This window comes from Protomyctophum parallelum (genome assembly GCF_964188405.1).
Source record: "Protomyctophum parallelum genome assembly, chromosome: 4".
Taxonomy (NCBI): domain Eukaryota; kingdom Metazoa; phylum Chordata; class Actinopteri; order Myctophiformes; family Myctophidae; genus Protomyctophum; species Protomyctophum parallelum.
Genome location: NC_139700.1, coordinates 58,144,859 through 58,168,700, shown reverse-complemented (window position 1 = coordinate 58,168,700; position 23,842 = coordinate 58,144,859).

Below are 23,842 nucleotides of genomic sequence, written 5' to 3'. Positions count from 1 at the left end.
AACCCTAACCCTAACCCTAACCTACCTAACCTAACCCTAACCCTAACACCTAACCCTAACACCTAACCCTAACACCTAACCCTAACACCTAACCCTAACACCTAACCCTAACACCTAACCCTAACACCTAACCCTAACACCTAACCCTAATACCTAACCCTAATACCTAACCCTAATACCTAACCCTAATACCTAACCCTAATACCTAACCCTAATACCTAACCCTAATACCTAACCCTAATACCTAACCCTAATACCTAACCCTAATACCTAACCCTAATACCTAACCCTAATACCTAACCCTAATACCTAACCCTAATACCTAACCCTAATACCTAACCCTAATACCTAACCCTAATACCTAACCAACCTAACCTAATACCTAACCCTAATACCTAACCCTAATACCTAACCCTAATACCTAACCCTAATACCTAACCCTAATACCTAACCCTAATACCTAACCCTAATACCTAACCCTAATACCTAACCCTAATACCTAACCCTAATACCTAACCCTAATACCTAACCCTAATACCTAACCCTAATACCTAACCCTAATACCTAACCCTAATACCTAACCCTAATACCTAACCCTAATACCTAACCCTAATACCTAACCCTAATACCTAACCCTAATACCTAACCCTAATACCTAACCCTAATACCTAACCCTAATACCTAACCCTAATACCTAACCCTAATACCTAACCCTAATACCTAACCCTAATACCTAACCCTAATACCTAACCCTAATACCTAACCCTAATACCTAACCCTAATACCTAACCCTAATACCTAACCCTAATACCTAACCCTAATACCTAACCCTAATACCTAACCCTAATACCTAACCCTAATACCTAACCCTAATACCTAACCCTAATACCTAACCCTAATACCTAACCCTAATACCTAACCCTAATACCTAACCCTAATACCTAACCCTAATACCTAACCCTAATACCTAACCCTAATACCTAACCCTAATACCTAACCCTAATACCTAACCCTAATACCTAACCCTAATACCTAACCCTAATACCTAACCCTAATACCTAACCCTAATACCTAACCCTAATACCTAACCCTAATACCTAACCCTAATACCTAACCCTAATACCTAACCCTAATACCTAACCCTAATACCTAACCCTAATACCTAACCCTAATACCTAACCCTAATACCTAACCCTAATACCTAACCCTAATACCTAACCCTAATACCTAACCCTAATACCTAACCCTAATACCTAACCCTAATACCTAACCCTAATACCTAACCCTAATACCTAACCCTAATACCTAACCCTAATACCTAACCCTAATACCTAACCCTAATACCTAACCCTAATACCTAACCCTAATACCTAACCCTAATACCTAACCCTAATACCTAACCCTAATACCTAACCCTAATACCTAACCCTAATACCTAACCCTAATACCTAACCCTAATACCTAACCCTAATACCTAACCCTAATACCTAACCCTAATACCTAACCCTAATACCTAACCCTAATACCTAACCCTAATACCTAACCCTAATACCTAACCCTAATACCTAACCCTAATACCTAACCCTAATACCTAACCCTAATACCTAACCCTAATACCTAACCCTAATACCTAACCCTAATACCTAACCCTAATACCTAACCCTAATACCTAACCCTAATACCTAACCCTAATACCTAACCCTAATACCTAACCCTAATACCTAACCCTAATACCTAACCCTAATACCTAACCCTAATACCTAACCCTAATACCTAACCCTAATACCTAACCCTAATACCTAACCCTAATACCTAACCCTAATACCTAACCCTAATACCTAACCTAATACCTAACCCTAATACCTAACCCTAATACCTAACCCTAATACCTAACCCTAATACCTAACCCTAATACCTAACCCTAATACCTAACCCTAATACCTAACCCTAATACCTAACCTAATACCTAACCCTAATACCTAACCCTAATACCTAACCCTAATACCTAACCCTAATACCTAACCCTAATACCTAACCCTAATACCTAACCCTAATACCTAACCCTAATACCTAACCCTAATACCTAACCCTAATACCTAACCCTAATACCTAACCCTAATACCTAACCCTAATACCTAACCCTAATACCTAACCCTAATACCTAACCCTAATACCTAACCCTAATACCTAACCCTAATACCTAACCCTAATACCTAACCCTAATACCTAACCCTAATACCTAACCCTAATACCTAACCCTAATACCTAACCCTAATACCTAACCCTAATACCTAACCCTAATACCTAACCCTAATACCTAACCCTAATACCTAACCCTAATACCTAACCCTAATACCTAACCCTAATACCTAACCCTAATACCTAACCCTAATACCTAACCCTAATACCTAACCCTAATACCTAACCCTAATACCTAACCCTAATACCTAACCCTAATACCTAACCCTAATACCTAACCCTAATACCTAACCCTAATACCTAACCCTAATACCTAACCCTAATACCTAACCCTAATACCTAACCCTAATACCTAACCCTAATACCTAACCCTAATACCTAACCCTAATACCTAACCCTAATACCTAACCCTAATACCTAACCCTAATACCTAACCCTAATACCTAACCCTAATACCTAACCCTAATACCTAACCTAATACCTAACCCTAATACCTAACCCTAATACCTAACCCTAATACCTAACCCTAATACCTAACCCTAATACCTAACCCTAATACCTAACCCTAATACCTAACCCTAATACCTAACCCTAATACCTAACCCTAATACCTAACCCTAATACCTAACCCTAATACCTAACCCTAATACCTAACCCTAATACCTAACCCTAATACCTAACCCTAATACCTAACCCTAATACCTAACCCTAATACCTAACCCTAATACCTAACCCTAATACCTAACCCTAATACCTAACCCTAATACCTAACCCTAATACCTAACCCTAATACCTAACCCTAATACCTAACCCTAATACCTAACCCTAATACCTAACCCTAATACCTAACCCTAATACCTAACCCTAATACCTAACCCTAATACCTAACCCTAATACCTAACCCTAATACCTAACCCTAATACCTAACCCTAATACCTAACCCTAATACCTAACCCTAATACCTAACCCTAATACCTAACCCTAATACCTAACCCTAATACCTAACCCTAATACCTAACCCTAATACCTAACCCTAATACCTAACCCTAATACCTAACCCTAATACCTAACCCTAATACCTAACCCTAATACCTAACCCTAATACCTAACCCTAATACCTAACCCTAATACCTAACCCTAATACCTAACCCTAATACCTAACCCTAATACCTAACCCTAATACCTAACCCTAATACCTAACCCTAATACCTAACCCTAATACCTAACCCTAATACCTAACCCTAATACCTAACCCTAATACCTAACCCTAATACCTAACCCTAATACCTAACCCTAATACCTAACCCTAATACCTAACCCTAATACCTAACCCTAATACCTAACCCTAATACCTAACCCTAATACCTAACCCTAATACCTAACCCTAATACCTAACCCTAATACCTAACCCTAATACCTAACCCTAATACCTAACCCTAATACCTAACCCTAATACCTAACCCTAATACCTAACCCTAATACCTAACCCTAATACCTAACCCTAATACCTAACCCTAATACCTAACCCTAATACCTAACCCTAATACCTAACCCTAATACCTAACCCTAATACCTAACCCTAATACCTAACCCTAATACCTAACCCTAATACCTAACCCTAATACCTAACCCTAATACCTAACCCTAATACCTAACCCTAATACCTAACCCTAATACCTAACCCTAATACCTAACCCTAATACCTAACCCTAATACCTAACCCTAATACCTAACCCTAATACCTAACCCTAATACCTAACCCTAATACCTAACCCTAATACCTAACCCTAATACCTAACCCTAATACCTAACCCTAATACCTAACCCTAATACCTAACCCTAATACCTAACCCTAATACCTAACCCTAATACCTAACCCTAATACCTAACCCTAATACCTAACCCTAATACCTAACCCTAATACCTAACCCTAATACCTAACCCTAATACCTAACCCTAATACCTAACCCTAATACCTAACCCTAATACCTAACCCTAATACCTAACCCTAATACCTAACCCTAATACCTAACCCGATAGGTTCTGCGCGGGTGGCCCAGGACTGAAAAAGTTGTAAAGTCAGCCTTTGCAAAAAAGGCTGCCAAGAGATGCGAATTGGCTACAAACTGAGCAAATGTCAAACTGTCCAGAGCACTGCCCAAAAGTAATTAGTCAACTTGAGAAGGAAGTCTAAGTTAAAGTCTCACTTTAATGCACCCTCCCTTGACTGATTTCTCTATTGGTAAGTAATTAGTCAACTGGGGAAGTAAGTCTAAGTTAATGTCTCACTTTAATGCACCCTCCCTTGACTGATTTCTCTATTGGCAAGTAATTAGTCAACTGGGGAAGTAAGTCTAAATTAAAGTATCACTTTCATGCACCCTCCCCTGACTGATTTCTCTATTGGTAAGTAATTAGTCAACTGGGGAAGTAAGTCTAAGTTAATGTCTCACTTTAATGCACCCTCCCTTGACTGATTTCTCTATTGGCAAGTAATTAGTCAACTGGGGAAGTAAGTCTAAATTAAAGTCTCACTTTCATGCACCCTCCCTTGACTGATTTCTCTATTGGTAAGTAATTAGTCAACTGGGGAAGTAAGTCTAAGTTAATGTCTCACTTTAATGCACCCTCCCTTGACTGATTTCTCTATTGGCAAGTAATTAGTCAACTGGGGAAGTAAGTCTAAATTAAAGTCTCACTTTCATGCACCCTCCCCTGACTGATTTCTCTATGGTAAGTAATTAGTCAACTTGGGAAGTAAGTCTAAGTTAAAGTCTCACTTCTATGCACCCTCCCTCGACTGATTTCTCTATTGGTAAGTAACTAGTCAACTTGAGAAGGAAGTCTAAGTAAGAGTCTCACTTTAATGCACCCTCCCACTCTATTGGTAAGTAATCACTTGATATAGCTTAGTCCCTTGACGCAATGTTCTACCTACAGCCGTAACGGGTTTATGGGATGGGGGACCCGAGCAGCATAGTAGGCCACGTCAATACACTATACCAACTGATTAAGTACCCCCCCTCCCAAAGGCTATTCCCACCCAAACGCTAACACAGTACAAATACTATTTCTCAAATGGTCAGAGTTAAGCTCCACTGATATATAGCGGGATTGGTCGCACCATACCGTGGGTACAACGGGTCCTGGGTTTGATCAATCCTTTTATATACCAGACCATCTGAGTTCACCTACCGTGAACCTACCGTCATCCAACAGTCGCTGGCACCTCCTACATCAGCCTGGGGAAGGGAAACATTCATCAACCCTAACCATTCGACAATCTCTGGGTCTGTCAACTTTATTTGACCCTTTAATGACAGTTTGAGTCACGAAACAGACGATTATTTCGAAAATCATGATTTTAGCATTCATCGGCCTGTAGCTCAGGCTAGGAAAGTCCCACAGAAACCAAACGCATGGTAGAGTAAAGTTCAAAGGCTTGTGAATCCATAGGATACTTTGGTGTCCCTGTGGGCCCCTTGGTTCATCCACTGGGGGGGGGGGGTGAAATCTCTTTTAAAAAAAAATAATATTTTTTTTATACTTTCCCTTAACTAATTTGGTGACGCTGAGTCGATTGGTGCAGGTCTCGAGTGTCTACGAAACTTGGATGTGGGTTACAAAAATGATACACATATCCACGTGTTCGTCTCGGTGCCCTCTACAACATACTAACATTTTGGAAGTGGGTGAAATGGTCCTTTAAACGTCCAAAAAAAAATCCTAGAAAAAGAACTAAATATTTTTGTACAACGGGACCAACTTCATTAAATCCAGTGTGAACTAAGTGGTTTTTGAAAAATAAATATTAGTCATTAATTTTAGTAATTTTGCTCCAAAACCCTAACCCTATTCTACCCCCACTAAATCAATGGCACTTAATCAGAATATGTAATTCTGGGTGCCTGCCATGCAATGGCAGAAACACAGGTTGAAATCCAAAACACATACTTAATCGTAATCAAGACACGAAACTTTGACGTCTATGGCCGGCCGCACGGTTTACCAAAGGTGAAATTGATACTTTGTTAATGATTCAAGGTCAAGTTAACCACCTCTCAAACACGCGCACACACATTGAAAGTCAATGGAGAAAATCGGGGAAACACGTAACTGTCATTTCTCGACCGTTTCAGAAGCAGGGCGGCTCGCCGGAACCGGGCCGCCCCCATTAACGAAACCAAATGGAACCTTACAGCTCAGACATATTGGCATGTTGGCATGATAGCATTGGCATGATAGCATTAAAATGTTAGCATGTTAGCATTAGAATGTTGGTGGCAACGTAATGTGCAATAAACTAAGACAAAATACCTCATTGAAAGTCAATGGGGAGACCTGGCTCACATGTAACCAAATGGACCCTTCTGAGAGGCTAAATGCCATCAAATGGTGGTCGTGGCTCAAATGCTGCACAGACTTGGCGAGCTTCAGGCACCCAGAAAAAAATTCTTGAAATTTTGTTTCTAGGTTACATCTCAATCCGACAACCAGAAGTGCCTTAATTGGCTAATTATAGAGTTTGGTAAGAAATGTCGTAGAGAAACAAAACATACGTAGAAATGTTCGTCTCAGCAAGCCTTATGATTGTGTCTTGTGTGTGGTTAACAATTGTTGGACTCTTTAGTCTGGCGTCTTTGAGTCACATCACAGACTGATGTGACTCAAAGACGCACAAAAGCCCCCACGCCGCGTCAAGGCAGAGTCCATGTGGGGGGATTTTTTTTGTCACGCAAACGCACACAAACACTCACCCTTTTTTATCCCACGATTTTGTAACCCATTTTTCACCACACATACACAGCTTTAGCATATCGTTAGCCTCATAGGATAAATGCCTAAGTCATTTTTTGGCGAAATTGAGATTTCTGCATACAGGTGATCTCCTGGGGCTGCTGCATCGTTCTGGATCATCGCCTATGTCCTCAGCCAATCACAAAGCTCACAATCTTCAAAAATGATGATCTGCCTAAGTCACTTGTGTGATTTGAGCATTTTTACGTTGCCGCCTAACTCACTTTGTGTGACTTGGGCATTTTTACATTGCATACACAGCAAACAACAGTTACTCTAATAGACCCCCAGGTGTTTAGTATGGAGTTAACATTACTCTAACAGACCCCCAGGTGTTTAGTATGGAGTTAACATTACTCTAATAGACCCCCAGGTGTTTAGTATGGAGTTAACATTATTCTAATAGACCCCCAGGTGTTCTGTATGGAGTTAACATTACTCTAATAGACCTCAGGTGTTTAGTATGGAGTTAACATCACTCTAATAGACCCCCAGGTGTTTAGTATGTAGTTAACATTACTCTAACAGACCCCCAGGTGTTTAGTATGGAGTTAACATTACTCTAACAGACCCCCAGGTGTTTAGTATGGAGTTAACATCACTCTAATAGACCCCCAGGTGTTTAGTATGGAGTTAACATTACTCTAATAGACCCCCAGGTGTTTAGTATGGAGTTAACATTACTCTAATAGACCCCCAGGTGTTTAGTATGGAGTTAACATCACTCTAATAGACCCCCAGGTGTTTAGTATGGAGTTAACATCACTCTAATAGACCCCCAGGTGTTTAGTATGGAGTTAACATCACTCTAATAGACCCCCAGGTGTTCTGTATGGAGTTAACATTACTCTAACAGACCCCCAGGTGTTTAGTATGGAGTTAACATTACTCTAATAGACCCCCAGGTGTTCTGTATGGAGTTAACATTACTCTAACAGACCCCCAGGTGTTTAGTATGGAGTTAACATCACTCTAATAGACCCCCAGGTGTTTAGTATGGAGTTAACATCACTCTAATAGACCCCCAGGTGTTCTGTATGGAGTTAACATTACTCTAACAGACCCCCAGGTGTTTAGTATGGAGTTAACATTACTCTAACAGACCCCCAGGTGTTTAGTATGGAGTTAACATCACTCTAATAGACCCCCAGGTGTTCTGTATGGAGTTAACATTACTCTAACAGACCCCAAGGTGTTTAGTATGGAGTTAACATTACTCTAATAGACCCCCAGGTGTTTAGTATGGAGTTAACATCACTCTAATAGACCCCCAGGTGTTCTGTATGGAGTTAACATTACTCTAACAGACCCCCAGGTGTTTAGTATGGAGTTAACATTACTCTAATAGACCCCCAGGTGTTTAGTATGGAGTTAACATCACTCTAATAGACCCCCAGGTGTTCTGTATGGAGTTAACATTACTCTAATAGACCCCCAGGTGTTTAGTATGGAGTTAACATTACTCTAACAGACCCCCAGGTGTTTAGTATGGAGTTAACATCACTCTAATAGACCCCCAGGTGTTCTGTATGGAGTTAACATTACTCTAACAGACCCCAAGGTGTTTAGTATGGAGTTAACATTACTATAATAGACCCCCAGGTGTTTAGTATGGAGTTAACATCACTCTAATAGACCCCCAGGTGTTCTGTATGGAGTTAACATTACTCTAACAGACCCCCAGGTGTTTAGTATGGAGTTAACATTACTCTAATAGACCCCCAGGTGTTTAGTATGGAGTTAACATCACTCTAATAGACCCCCAGGTGTTCTGTATGGAGTTAACATTACTCTAATAGACCCCCAGGTGTTCTGTATGGAGTTAACATTACTCTAACAGACCCCCAGGTGTTTAGTATGGAGTTAACATCACTCTAATATACCCCCAGGTGTTCTGTATGGAGTTAACATTACTCTAACAGACCCCCAGGTGTTTAGTATGGAGTTAACATCACTCTAATAGACCCCCAGGTGTTCTGTATGGAGTTAACATTACTCTAACAGACCCCCAGGTGTTTAGTATGGAGTTAACATTACTCTAATAGACCCCCAGGTGTTTAGTATGGAGTTAACATTACTCTAATAGACCCCCAGGTGTTTAGTATGGAGTTAACATCACTCTAATAGACCCCCAGGTGTTCTGTATGGAGTTAACATTACTCTAACAGACCCCCAGGTGTTTAGTATGGAGTTAACATTACTCTAATAGACCCCCAGGTGTTTAGTATGGAGTTAACATCACTCTAATAGACCCCCAGGTGTTCTGTATGGAGTTAACATTACTCTAACAGACCCCCAGGTGTTTAGTATGGAGTTAACATTACTCTAATAGACCCCCAGGTGTTTAGTATGGAGTTAACATCACTCTAATAGACCCCCAGGTGTTTAGTATGGAGTTAACATCACTCTAATAGACCCCCAGGTGTTTAGTATGGAGTTAACATCACTCTAATAGACCCCCAGGTGTTTAGTATGGAGTTAACATCACTCTAATAGACCCCCAGGTGTTTAGTATGGAGTTAACATCACTCTAATAGACCCCCAGGTGTTTAGTATGGAGTTAACATCACTCTAATAGACCCCCAGGTGTTTAGTATGGAGTTAACATTACTCTAATAGACCCCCAGGTGTTTAGTATTGAGTTAACATTACTCTAATAGACCCCCAGGTGTTTAGTATGGTAACATCACTCTAATAGACCCCCAGGTGTTTAGTATGGAGTTAACATCACTCTAATAGACCCCCAGGTGTTTAGTATGGAGTTAACATCACTCTAATAGACCCCCAGGTGTTTAGTATGGAGTTAACATTACTCTAATAGACCCCCAGGTGTTTAGTATGGAGTTAACATCACTCTAATAGACCCCCAGGTGTTTAGTAGACATGTATTAAAAAATGCCTAAGTCACAGATTATTTTCTTGAAAATGGCCTAAGTCACTTTTTTTTGTTATGGAATGACTCTCATGTTTATCTTTTTGTAAAAAACATTTTGTTAACCCCTCAGGAAACCATTGTAAAAATCTGCATTAAAAACTCTTACATACTTGCGAGAAAATGTGTTTTTCCTTATTATCCGAAAATCATAAAAAATGACTTATGCATTTATCCTATGAGGCTAACGATATGGGTAGCAGTATTGCTGGCAGCACTAAAAGACACACGTTTAACATGATTGAGAGCAGCAATAACAGAACTAGCAATGGCTGCTGTAGTAGTAAACATTAGCATCATGAATACACAAACAGTAATTGAGCAGAGTAAAGAGCAGCTTACCAGAGGAGAACTACTACAATAATGAGCTGGAGCAGATATTTCACAGCTGGGAGTTTAAATAGCCCCACCCAATCGAGTGGAGTGAACATGTGACTGATCAAGATTTGGATCTCCTTTGAATTGTGCCAGAACTAGCTCTGCAGACTTATCATTCGTACTCCATGAGTACAAGTGAAGCAATGTAACTTCTAAAGTATCAAATCTGCATTACCGGTGATTAAAGCCTATTCAGAACAACCAGATCTTCTGGACAAAAGCACCACCGGAGGCTGGGGCCAGGACTACTGCTCCACGGCAGGGTGGCAACATCATGGATTCAGAGTGCACTGCATAAGCAAAGAATGCTGTGTTAGCTTGTTCGACAAACAGGAAGCTACCGATGTTCCTAGTAATTCATAAATTATGCACATTATTTTTTTGTAGCAGTAAAAACACTTATTTGAAAAGCTTTAGCATATGGGTAGAAGTATTGCTAGCAGCACTAAAAGACACATGTTTAGCATGATTGCGAGCAGCAATAACACAACTAGCAATGGCTGCTGTAGTAGTAGTAAACATTATCATGATCATATAACACAAACCTTCATTGAGCAGAGCAAAGAGCAGCTTACCAGAGGAGAACTACTACAATAATGAGCTGGAGCAGATATTTCACAGCTTGGAGTTTAAATAGCCCCACCCAATTGAGTCAACATGTGACTCAGTCACAGATGGAGTCAATATGTAACTGATCAGGAATTGGCCCTCCTTTGAGTTGTGCCTGAACTAGCTCTGCAGACAATCGGGTTAGGGTTGGCTAGTAGTAAACATTAGCATCATGATCATATAACACAAACAGTAATTGAGCAGAGCAAAGAGCAGCTTACCAGGGGAGAACTACTACAATAATGAGCTGGAGCAGACATTTCACAGCTGGGAGTTTAAATAGCCCCACCCAATTGAGTGGAGTGAACATGTGACTTTGGCCCTCCTTTGAGTTGTGCCTGAACTAGCTCTGCAGACTTATCATTCGTACTCCATGAGTACAAGTGAAGCAATGTAAATTCTAAAGTATCCAATCTGCATTACCTGTGATTAAAGCCTCTTTAGAACAACCACATCTTCTGGACAAAAGCAGCACCGGAGGCTGGGGCCAGGACTACAGCCCCACGGCAGGGTGGCAACATCATGGTTCAGAGTGCACTGCATAAGCAAAGAATGCTGCGTTAGCTGGTGCTACAAACAAGTCAAAGGCTTCCCACATAAGCAAAGCATGATGCGTTAGCTTGTGCTGCCTACAAACAAATCAAAGGATTTTGACATAAGCACTGTGTTAGCTTGTTCTACAAACAAGTCAAAGGCTTTACACATAGGAAGCAACCGATGTTCCTAGTAATTCATGAATGATGCACATTTTCATGTTTAGTAGCAGTAAAAACATTTATTTGAAAAGCTTTAGCATAAGGGTAGAAGTATTGCTAGCAGCACTAAAAGACACATGTTTAGCATGATTGCAACTAGCAATGGCTGCTGTATTAGTAAACATTAGCATCATGATCATATAACACAAACCTTCATTGAGCAGAGCAAAGAGCAGCTTACCAGAGGAGAACTACTACAATAATGAGCTGGAGCAGACATTTCACAGCTGGGAGTTTAAATAGCCCCACCTAATCGAGTCAACATGTGACTTATCAGTCACAGATGGAGTCAACATGTAACTGATCAGGAATTGGCCCTCCTTTGAGTTGTGCCTGAACTAGCTCTGCAGACGTATCATTCGTACTCCATGAGTACAAGTGAAACAATGTAAATTATAAAGTATCCAATCTGCATTACCTGTGATTAAAGCCTCTTTAGAACAACCACATCTTCTGGACAAAAGCAGCACCGGAGGGGGGGGGCAACATCATGGGTTCAGAGTGCACTGCATAAGCAAAGAATGCTACGTTAGCTTGTGCTACAAACAAGTCAAAGGCTTCCCACATAGGAAGCTACCGATGTTCCTAGTAATTCATAAATTATGCACATTTTCATTTGTTGTAGCAGTAAAAACACTTATTTTAAAAGATTTAGCATATGGGTAGAAGTATTGCTAGCAGCACTAAAAGACACATGTTTAGCATGATCGAGAGCAGCAATAACAGAACTAGCAATGGCTGCTGTAGTAGTAAACATTATCATGGTCATATAACTCAAACCTTCATTGAGCAGTGCAAAGAGCAGCATACCAGAGGAGAACTACTACAATAATGAGCTGGAGCAGATATTTCACAACTGGGAGTTTAAATAGCCCCACCCAATCGAGTCAACATGTGACTTGATCAGTCACAGATGGAGACAATATGTAACTGATCAGGAATTTGCCCTCCTTTGAGTTGTGCCTGAACTAGCTCTTCAGACTTATCAGGTTAGGGTTGGCTAGTAGTAAACATTAGCATCATGATCATATAACACAAACAGTAATTGAGCAGAGCAAAGAGCAGCTTACCAGAGGAGAACTACTACAATAATGAGCTGGAGCAGATATTTCACAGCTGGGAGTTTAAATAGCCCCACCTAATCGAGTCAACATGTGACTTATCAGTTACAGATGGAGTCAACATGTAACTGATCAGGAATTGGCCATCCTTTGAGGTGTGCCTGAACTAGCTCTGCAGAGTTATCGTTCGTACTCCATGAGTACAAGTGAAGCAATGTAAATTCTAAAGTATCCAATCTGCATTACCTGTGATTAAAGCCTCTTTAGAACAACCACATCTTCTGGACAAATCAGCACCGGAGGCTGGTGCCAGGACTACAGCTCCACGGCAGGGTGGCAACATCATGGGTTCAGAGTGCACTGCATAAGCAAAGAATGCTGCATAAGCTGGTGCTACAGACAAGTCAAAGGCTTCCCACATAAGCAAAGCATGATGCGTCAGCTTGTGCTGCCTACAAACAAATCAATGGATTTTGACATAAGCACTGTGTTAGCTTGTTCTACAAACAAGTCAAAGGCTTCACACATAGGAAGCAACCTTTGTTCCTAGTAATTCATAAATGCACATTTTCATGTTTAGTAGCAGTAAAAACACTTATTTGAAAAGCTTTAGCATATGGGTAGAAGTATTGCTAGCAGCACTAAAAGATACATGTTTAGCATGATTGAGAACAGAAATAACAGAACTAGCAATGGCTGCTGTAGTAGTAAACATTAGCATCATGATCATATAACACAAATCTTCATAGAGCCGGGCACAGAGCAGCTTACCAGAGGAGAACTACTACAATAATGAGCTGGAGAAGACAGTTCACAGGTGGGAGTTTAAATAGCCCCGCCCAATCGAGTCAACATGTGACTTACCAGTCACAGATAAAGTCAACATGTAACTGATCAGGAATTGGCCCTCCTTTGAGTTGTGCCTGAAGAATCTCTGCAGACTTATCATTCGTACTCCATGAGTACAAATGAAACAATATAAATTATAAAGTATCCAATCTGCATTACCTGTGATTAAAGCCTCTTTAGAACAACCACATCTTCTGGACAAAAGCAGCACCGGAGGGGGGGGGGCAACATCATGGGTTCAGAGTGCACTGCATAAGCAAAGAATGCTGCATTAGCTTGTGCTGCCTACAAACTAATCAAAGGATTTTGACATAAGCACTGTAGTGTTAGCTTGTTCTACAAACAAGTCAAAGGCTTCACACATAGGAAGCAACCTTTGTTCCTAGTAATTCATAAATGCACATTTTCATGTTTAGTAGCAGTAAAAACACTTATTTGAAAAGCTTTAGCATATGGGTAGAAGTATTGCTAGCAGCACTAAAAGACACATGTTAAGCATGACTGAGAGCAGAAATAACAGAACTAGCAATGGCTGCTGTAGTAGTAAACATTAGCATCATGATCATAGAACACAAACCTTCATTGAGCAGAGCAAAGAGCAGCTTACCAGAGGAGAACTACTACAATAATGAGCTGGAGCAGATATTTCACAGCTGGGAGTTTAAATAGCCCCACCCAATCGAGTCAACATGTGACTTACCAGTCACAGATAAAGTCAACATGTAACTGATCAGGAATTGGCCCTCCTTTGAGTTGTGCCTGAAGTATCTCTGCAGACTTATCATTCGTACTCCATGAGTACAAGTGAAACAATGTAAATTATAAAGTATCCAATCTGCATTACCTTTGATTAAAGCCTCTTTAGAACAACCACATCTTCTGGACAAAAGCAGCACCGGAGGGGGGGGGGGGCAACATCATGGGTTCAGAGTGCACTGCATAAGCAAAGAATGCTGCGTTAGCTTGTGCTGCCTACAAACTAATCAAAGGATTTTGACATAAGCACTGTAGTGTTAGCTTGTTCTACAAACAAGTCAAAGGCTTCACACATAGGAAGCAACCTTTGTTCCTAGTAATTCATAAATGCACATTTTCATGTTTAGTAGCAGTAAAAACACTTATTTGAAAAGCTTTAGCATATGGGTAGAAGTATTGCTAGCAGCACTAAAAGACACATGTTAAGCATGACTGAGAGCAGAAATAACAGAACTAGCAATGGCTGCTGTAGTAGTAAACATTAGCATCATGATCATAGAACACAAACCTTCATTGAGCAGAGCAAAGAGCAGCTTACCAGAGGAGAACTACTACAATAATGAGCTGGAGCAGATATTTCACAGCTGGGAGTTTAAATAGCCCCACCCAATCGAGTCAACATGTGACTTACCAGTCACAGATAAAGTCAACATGTAACTGATCAGGAATTGGCCCTCCTTTGAGTTGTGCCTGAAGTATCTCTGCAGACTTATCATTCGTACTCCATGAGTACAAGTGAAACAATGTAAATTATAAAGTATCCAATCTGCATTACCTGTGATTAAAGCCTCTTTAGAACAACCACATCTTCTGGACAAAAGCAGCACCGGAGGGGGGGGGGGGCAACATCATGGGTTCAGAGTGCACTGCATAAGCAAAGAATGCTGCGTTAGCTTGTGCTGCCTACAAACTAATCAAAGGATTTTGACATAAGCACTGTAGTGTTAGCTTGTTCTACAAACAAGTCAAAGGCTTCACACATAGGAAGCAACCTTTGTTCCTAGTAATTCATAAATGCACATTTTCATGTTTAGTAGCAGTAAAAACACTTATTTGAAAAGCTTTAGCATATGGGTAGAAGTATTGCTAGCAGCACTAAAAGACACATGTTTAGCATGATTGAGAACAGAAATAACAGAACTAGCAATGGCTGCTGTAGTAGTAAACATTAGCATCATGATCATATAACACAAATCTTCATAGAGCCGGGCACAGAGCAGCTTACCAGAGGAGAACTACTACAAGAATGAGCTGGAGAAGACAGTTCACAGGTGGGAGTTTAAATAGCCCCGCCCAATCACATGGAGTTAACATGTGACTGATCAGCTGAACAGTCACAGATGAAGTGAACATGTGACTAATCAGCTGATCAGTCACAGATGAAGTGAACATGTGACGATCAGCTGATCAGGAATTGGCCCTCCTTTGAATAGTCTTCCTAAACTAGCTCTGCAGACTTTGAATAATTCTTACTGCATAAGTACAACTGAAGCATGTTAAAATATCCAAAGTGCATTACCTGTGATTAAAGAATCTTTAGAACAACCATAACGATATCTTCTATGGCAGTTTATTTCTGCATTAGGCCACGGTTTCTACAAACAAAATACATTAACTAGCATTAACATAAAGAACTGTATGAATGACATTAGATTTCTAAGTAAATCAAATATAACTCATATCAACAGAATAAACAGGTACAAATTGGCACTTAGCATTTAGTCACTAGAACATTGTATTATGGCAGAGTACTCAACATAATATGGCAAAGCAAAGCAAACATAACCAAAGCAAATTACAATCAAGACAGAACAAAGTCTTACATAGTTCAAGAACACATGGCTGCCGGGGTTGGAGTTGTAGAGTAGATTCAGTGAGAGCTGCATGTGGCCTGAGCGAAGGCTGGAAACTGAGTGAGGGCTGTAGACTGAGTTGCTGCTTATATAGGGCACACCCAAACTGTGATTGGCTAATGAGTTAAGTGGTATCATGGCAAACACCTGTGTCTCATTGGGGATGAAAATAATGGGAACTGTCCACCAGAGGCTGCCATTTAGGCCTAGGTTACACCTATATGAATCTTTTGCAAAACATAAATTATTTTGTGTGTTTGGGCCTTTCAGCCAAACGCAAACAGCGTTTTCTGCATATAATTATTTCTATAATTAGGCAATGCAGCTTGCACAGCACCTTCATGGAAACTACACGGATATCTATCCAATTGTTCATGTTTTTATATCACTATTAACAACTTTAAAACGTATCATATGTTGCACCACATTACCAGCGGGCAAAGGCTCTGCTCTGCTGCATCCAATAATACATCAGCTACTAGTCCAGTGCGGACTGGTGATTTAATTTGTATTGGTGCCGAGTGCGAAGCTTGAACAATAGGTTACAGAGAAACTGTGGATATTAAGGACCCAGGTCAAATGCCATTGCGCAGTACACCAACAACAAGTCTATGCGTGGTGTGTGCATAGCCACATGTGAAACTATCCTTGTGCCATATTTTTCTCTCCGTTTCATGGTCATGGGGAGGGAGGGAGGGAGAGAGAGAGGTGTGTGTGTGTGTGTGTGTGTGTGTGTGTGTGTGTGAATGCAATCGCATCGAATAGCGTGGTTGGTGAGAAGAAAGTATATACAGTGGGTGATATGCAGTCGCAAAGGACTTGCCAGAGCAATGGGAAGGTGTATCTTGTTAAAATTATATGGAGAAAAAAATCGAGTCAGGATATGAAGATTTACGCATAGTGTGACATGCTGACAGACAATGAAAGAAACATGTTCCACTTCCACTCACAATTTAGGTGGCTTTTAAAATGCGGTACATATTCCTTAATTAAAACATATGATAGGCATAGTCCTATATAAAAACAAACTAACCCTACCCCTATAATATAGCCTACAATTGAAACCTGCTACTGCAGTGATTTTCTCCTGTGTCCAATACGTTTCTGTGTCTGTGTGTGGAATTAGATATGTTTGTCATATGGGCAGGGATTATGTTTTTTTTACATAACCCAAGGACGAAAATATCTGTTTTGCAAAAGCTCCATATAGGTATAGCACAGGCCTTAGACAGCATGGAGAAAGTTCACAAAACACCATATCTAGTAGAGTGGGAGGAGGGGGGTATCATGCACCCCCCGGAAATATACTTCTAATCAGTGTTTTCTTATTGGGACAAAATGTGCTGAAAATGATGAGCTATGATACAAAGTTGTCAAAATGTCCCAACTACCTCAAAACCCCCTATTTAGTACATTGCTCTGGCAAAATTGTGTAAAGGAAAATATTAATTCAATAAAATTACATAGACAGACATGGTAGTCTGAAATGTGTCATGTAGTATCCTGACACATAGGGGTAAGTAGCAGATAGGATTTTGGGACTTCGAACCATTGTATTTATAAATATGACCTACATAATCCCCAGAAACACAGAAAAACATGACAAATAACAAAAAGATGGAATTTTCCACCAAGACGTCTGTACACGTCAAGGTTCAACGTTGTCTTTATTTGTCTCCCTTGGGAGAAATTAGTCTTAGAAACAGGGTTAGGGTTAGGGTTAAATTTAGCATTTCGACCTTCATTACACTGAGTTAACCCTAGGGTTAGGGTTACGGGCTACGGGGGTCGCACGACAATGGTATACATATCAGAGCGTAGATCTCGGAAAACTGAACACGACGATGTCAATTACTTGGCTGTCGGACGTATCGTTCTCAAGCTATCGCAGTTCAGAGTTAACCCTAGGGTTAGGGTTACGGGCTACGGGGGTCGCACGAAAATGGCGGACATATCGGAGCGTAGATCTCGGAAAACTGAGAACGATGTCAATTACTTGGCTGATGGACGTATTGTTCTCAAGCTATCGCAGTTCAGAGTTAACCCTAGGGTTAGGGTTACGGGCTACGGGGGTCGCACGAGAATGCCGGACATATCGGAGCGTAGATCTCGGAAAACTGAGAACAACGATGTCAATTACTTGGCTGATGGACGTATCGTTCTCGAGCTATCGCAGTTCAGAGTTAACCCTAGGGTTAGGGTTACGGGCTACGGGGGTCGCACGAAAATGGCGGACATATCGGAGCGTAGATCTCGGAAAACTGAACACGACGATGTAAATTACTTGGCTGTCGGACGTATCGTTCTCGAGCTATCGCAGTTCAGAGTTAACCCTAGGGTTAGGGTTACGGGCTACGGGGGTCGCACGAAAATGGTGGACATATCGGAGCGTAGATCTCGGAAAACTGAGAACAACGATGTCAATTACTTGGCTGATGGACATATCGTTCTCAAGCTATCGCAGTTCAGAGTTAACCCTAGGGTTAGGGTTACGGGCTACGGGGGTCGCACGAAAATGGTGGACATATCGGAGCGTAGATCTCGGAAAACTGAGAACAACGATGTCAATTACTTGGCTGATGGACGTATCGTTCTCGAGCTATCGCAGTTCAGAGTTAACCCTAGGGTTAGGGTTACGGGCTACGGGGGTCGCACGAAAATGGCGGACATATCGGAGCGTAGATCTCGGAAAACTGAACACGACGATGTCAATTACTTGGCTGTCGGACATATCGTTCTCAAGCTATCGCAGTTCAGAGTTAACCCTAGGGTTAGGGTTACGGGCTACGGGGGTCGCACGAAAATGGCGGACATATCGGAGCGTAGATCTCGGAAAACTGAACACGACGATGTCAATTACTTGGCTGTCGGACGTATCGTTCTCAAGCTATCGCAGTTCAGAGTTAACCCTAGGGTTAGGGTTACAGGCTACGGGGGTCGCACGAAAATGGCGGACATATCGGAGCGTAGATCTCGGAAAACTGAACACGACGATGTCAATTACTTGGCTGATGGACGTATCGTTCTCAAGCTATCGCAGTTCAGAGTTAACCCTAGGGTTAGGGTTACGGGCTACGGGGGTCGCACGAAAATGGCGGACATATCGGAGCGTAGATCTCGGAAAACTGAACACGACGATGTAAATTACTTGGCTGTCGGACGTATCGTTCTCGAGCTATCGCAGTTCAGAGTTAACCCTAGGGTTAGGGTTACGGGCTACGGGGGTCGCACGAAAATGGTGGACATATCGGAGCGTAGATCTCGGAAAACTGAGAACAACGATGTCAATTACTTGGCTGATGGACATATCGTTCTCAAGCTATCGCAGTTCAGAGTTAACCCTAGGGTTAGGGTTACGGGCTACGGGGGTCGCACGAAAATGGTGGACATATCGGAGCGTAGATCTCGGAAAACTGAGAACAACGATGTCAATTACTTGGCTGATGGACGTATCGTTCTCGAGCTATCGCAGTTCAGAGTTAACCCTAGGGTTAGGGTTACGGGCTACGGGGGTCGCACGAAAATGGCGGACATATCGGAGCGTAGATCTCGGAAAACTGAACACGACGATGTCAATTACTTGGCTGTCGGACATATCGTTCTCAAGCTATCGCAGTTCAGAGTTAACCCTAGGGTTAGGGTTACGGGCTACGGGGGTCGCACGAAAATGGCGGACATATCGGAGCGTAGATCTCGGAAAACTGAACACGACGATGTCAATTACTTGGCTGTCGGACGTATCGTTCTCAAGCTATCGCAGTTCAGAGTTAACCCTAGGGTTAGGGTTACAGGCTACGGGGGTCGCACGAAAATGGCGGACATATCGGAGCGTAGATCTCGGAAAACTGAACACGACGATGTCAATTACTTGGCTGTCGGACGTATCGTTCTCAAGCTATCGCAGTTCAGAGTTAACCCTAGGGTTAGGGTTACGGGCTACGGGGGTCGCACGAAAATGGCGGACATATCGGAGCGTAGATCTCGGAAAACTGAACACGCACATGTAAATTACTTGGCTGACGGACGCATCGTTCTCGAGCTATCTCACGTTGAACAGGTTAGGGTTAGGGTTAGGAGAACCGTAAGTCCCTGTGCTGGGAGACACATATCAGCGTGTTCAGCTCGTCGTGCTGAGTCCGAAAATGGTCTCGGTTTTTTCTACAACATTTCTCGGGGCTGGGGACAGGAAGTAGCCGTTTACACCCACTTCCTGACGTTGTAGAGAGATAAAAATCCTGTGATAAAAAATCACAAGAAATATGTTGTTTTTGGATGCATTGGTAACCGTAGGGTTACACTTTGACGCGCGATAGCTCCTCCCACAAATGTCGTAAATGGAAGTGCTTTGCATCCACGCGTAGCTATCGATAAGACGAACGTGTCCATATCTGTCTCCCCACGCACGGTCGTACGGTCGCTAACCAACCCAGAGCTTAGGGACACCAAAATAAGTGCACTGGGGACTATTACCAGTCAGGGTTAGGGTCAAATCACTTGAAACATGCAAAATAATAATAATAATAAAAAAATAAAAGAAAATAAATAAAAAGGTGTCAAAACACTTCCGGGTTCGTTGTTGCGCCCCCTTCTGGACATTTTAGACAAAACTCTCAAGAGGGAAAAAGCTTCGCAGTGGCCTACTTAGTACGTAGGCAAAAGGTTTTTCTTAGTGCAATTTCAATGGTGGACAAATGGTGACGCTGTTGCCGTGGGGGTAGGTCCAATACCCTGAGACCAACAGATTCCGAAGCGGGTCGCCATTACGGAATTTTTGATGTCTCATACTTGTGTGTCGGACCTTTATTCTGGACACAAAAGCTATCGGCCTTTTCGGTCAAAAGGCCTGTGTTCGCGTAATATGTAGTAGTATGAAATAGAGTTCTCATTTTCTGCCCGAACCCAACCCGGCCCGACATTTTAGGGCCGGGCCCAAAAAGTATGCTAATTAGTCGGGCCAGGGCCGGGCCTCGGGCTCTGTGATTTTCCGTGATTTTTAATTTTTCTTCTTTTTTCAAAAATGTTATTATAATAAATATAGCAATTCTGTTATTTGTGTAATGTGTAGGCTATATAGCCTACAAGTATGTATTTATTATGAAGAGGGCTGCGCTATGGCGATTCACTTGTGACAGGAGGAAGACGGAGGAGTGGAGGCGGGGGGCTTGGAAATGGATTAGGCTACTGACTGCGCAGGCAGAGAGAAATGAACGGTGGGGTGGTTGTTTAATGTTTATACCGCTGGCTGGCCTCTGTTTTGCGGCGCACCAAATGAGCTTCAGTTCATAATGCTAAATGTTTTATAAATCAATCGGATTATCACACGATAGACTGCAACATGACAAAAACAGTTGCACTGAGGCACTGACTGCCACTGAGCCATCTCGTTAAACCCAGCTGGCTGCGATGAATAACCTAATCATTAGGCCTAATCAACGTCATATATTCACCAACCGATCCATATAATTCTGTAGTGTATGATCTGACCACGCAATGTTACAGTCCACTGCAGGCTACAGGCTATTTGATTTACAAAATGATTAGTATATTATAACCGCCGTCCCTCAGTGCGGCAGCGGCGCTCCTCGTTATATGTGCCCCATTTAAAATAACAGATCTCTAAGCTGTCGAGACACGCCATGAGCGGGTGCGTGGATGGTTTGTAAACTTTGTAGGCTATGTTTGTTCTTTTGGACACCGAACGGGGACGATACTTGGGGTCTTGGACATAGCTTCACTTCAGAGGAAACGGGGAGCTACTCACCAGTCACCACGACTGGAAATGGAATCCATTAGAATGATATGGAAATGGTACATTAACAGTGAGCTACATAAATCCTTTATTTCGGCGATAAGTCCATTGAACTCCGTTCTCACTCTCACACAGACACACACTGAAAGGAAAAAAAGAACGCCACTTTATTGCATGGCCAGCGCAGCAGCACGCGCCGTCAGTGGTTCACTGACGGCGCATGCTGCTGCGCTGGCCATGCATTAAAGTGGCGTTCTTTTTTTTCTTTGTCGGGCTTTATAGGGCTTCGGGCCTAACATTATGGTATTTCTTAGGGCCGGGCCGGGCTTCGGGCTGACCCAGTTAGGGCCGGGCCAGGCCGGGCTTCAAATTTCGGGCCCAATGAGAACTCTAGTATTAAACCAGGGGGGCAGTCAGACAGATATTTTGTGAAGCCTGAAACTCCTGAAAGTTCATATAATAGCCTGTTGTGGCGCTGTCACTGGACCCAAAAAAACCCATAGCCCCATAGAAGTCCATGTATTTGGGCCCAACATCACCTAGACTGTATTACCTTAATAAAAATGGTCATGAATACTTTCTGCTTCCAGTTGCTAGTTTAAAGTCTCATTTCTAATGTCATAATATTCTTTTTGGAAAATTATGGTCCCATTTATAAAATAAATGACCATAAAGTCGCGTATGTTCTGAGGGGCGTGGCTGCCGTTACAGTCTATGATCGGGATTCCCCTCCCACTAGAGTCAAAATAAAAACCAACGGAGAAGAAGGGGGGAAGTCCCGCCTCGTTGTCTGGGCCAGCCAATGGCCAGCTGGGCCAAAACGGAGCCAGCCAATGGCCTGCTGGGCCAAAACGGATCTAGAAAGATGGCGATTTACAATACAAGGACTAACAGGCTTCATTTTACGTTCATGTTAAACCCGGGAAACGCTTTGTCCATATTTTTTACCGTCTATGTATGAAACACATATCAACGTGTTCAGCTCGTCGTGTTGAGTCCGAAAATAGTCTTGCTTTTTTCCAGAAGATTTCTGGGGGCTAAGGACAGGAAGTAGGCTTTTACAACCACTTCCTGAAATCGTAGAGAGATAAGACCACCACCGTTGGAATCGGGGTAAAAAAGTAAGTGGGAATACATGCCCTTTGATTGTCAAGACGAACAATCTGATATGTGGTTCTGTACACACAGTCGTGTGGTTTAGAAGCTTAGGGTTAGACTTTGACGCGCGGTAGCTCCTCCCACAAAGGTCGAAAATGGAAGTGTTTTGCATCCATGCATAGCTATCGATAAGACGAACACGCTGATATGTGTCTCCCAGCGCACGGTATGCAAAAACACATTTACACCATCATTACTCAACTTCTAAAGGGTTAGGGTTAGGGTAAGTAACCCTAATCGCACAGTAACTTTGTAATTTCTCTACCAATTCGGACTTTCTCCATATCCAGGAAAGTAGTTCAATTAGGCATTAAAGTTTCCCCCTTTTCAAGGTTTTATTGGACTCTTTAGTCTGGCCTCTCTGAGTCACATCACATACTGTGATGTGACTCAGAGAGGCACGCAAGCCACCACGCCACAACAAGGCAGAGTCCATGTGGTGGGATTTCAGTTTTTTAATGGGGTTCACTCACACACAGACACAGACACAGACGCGCACGCGCACACACACACACACACACACACACACACACACACACACACACACACACACACACACACACACACACACACACACACACACACACACACACACACACACACACACACACACACACACACACACACACTCACTCACTCACTCACTCACTCACTCACTCACACACACACACACACACACACACACACACACACACACACACACACACACACACACACACACAGGGCACCAGCGTTAGTGGCCTCAT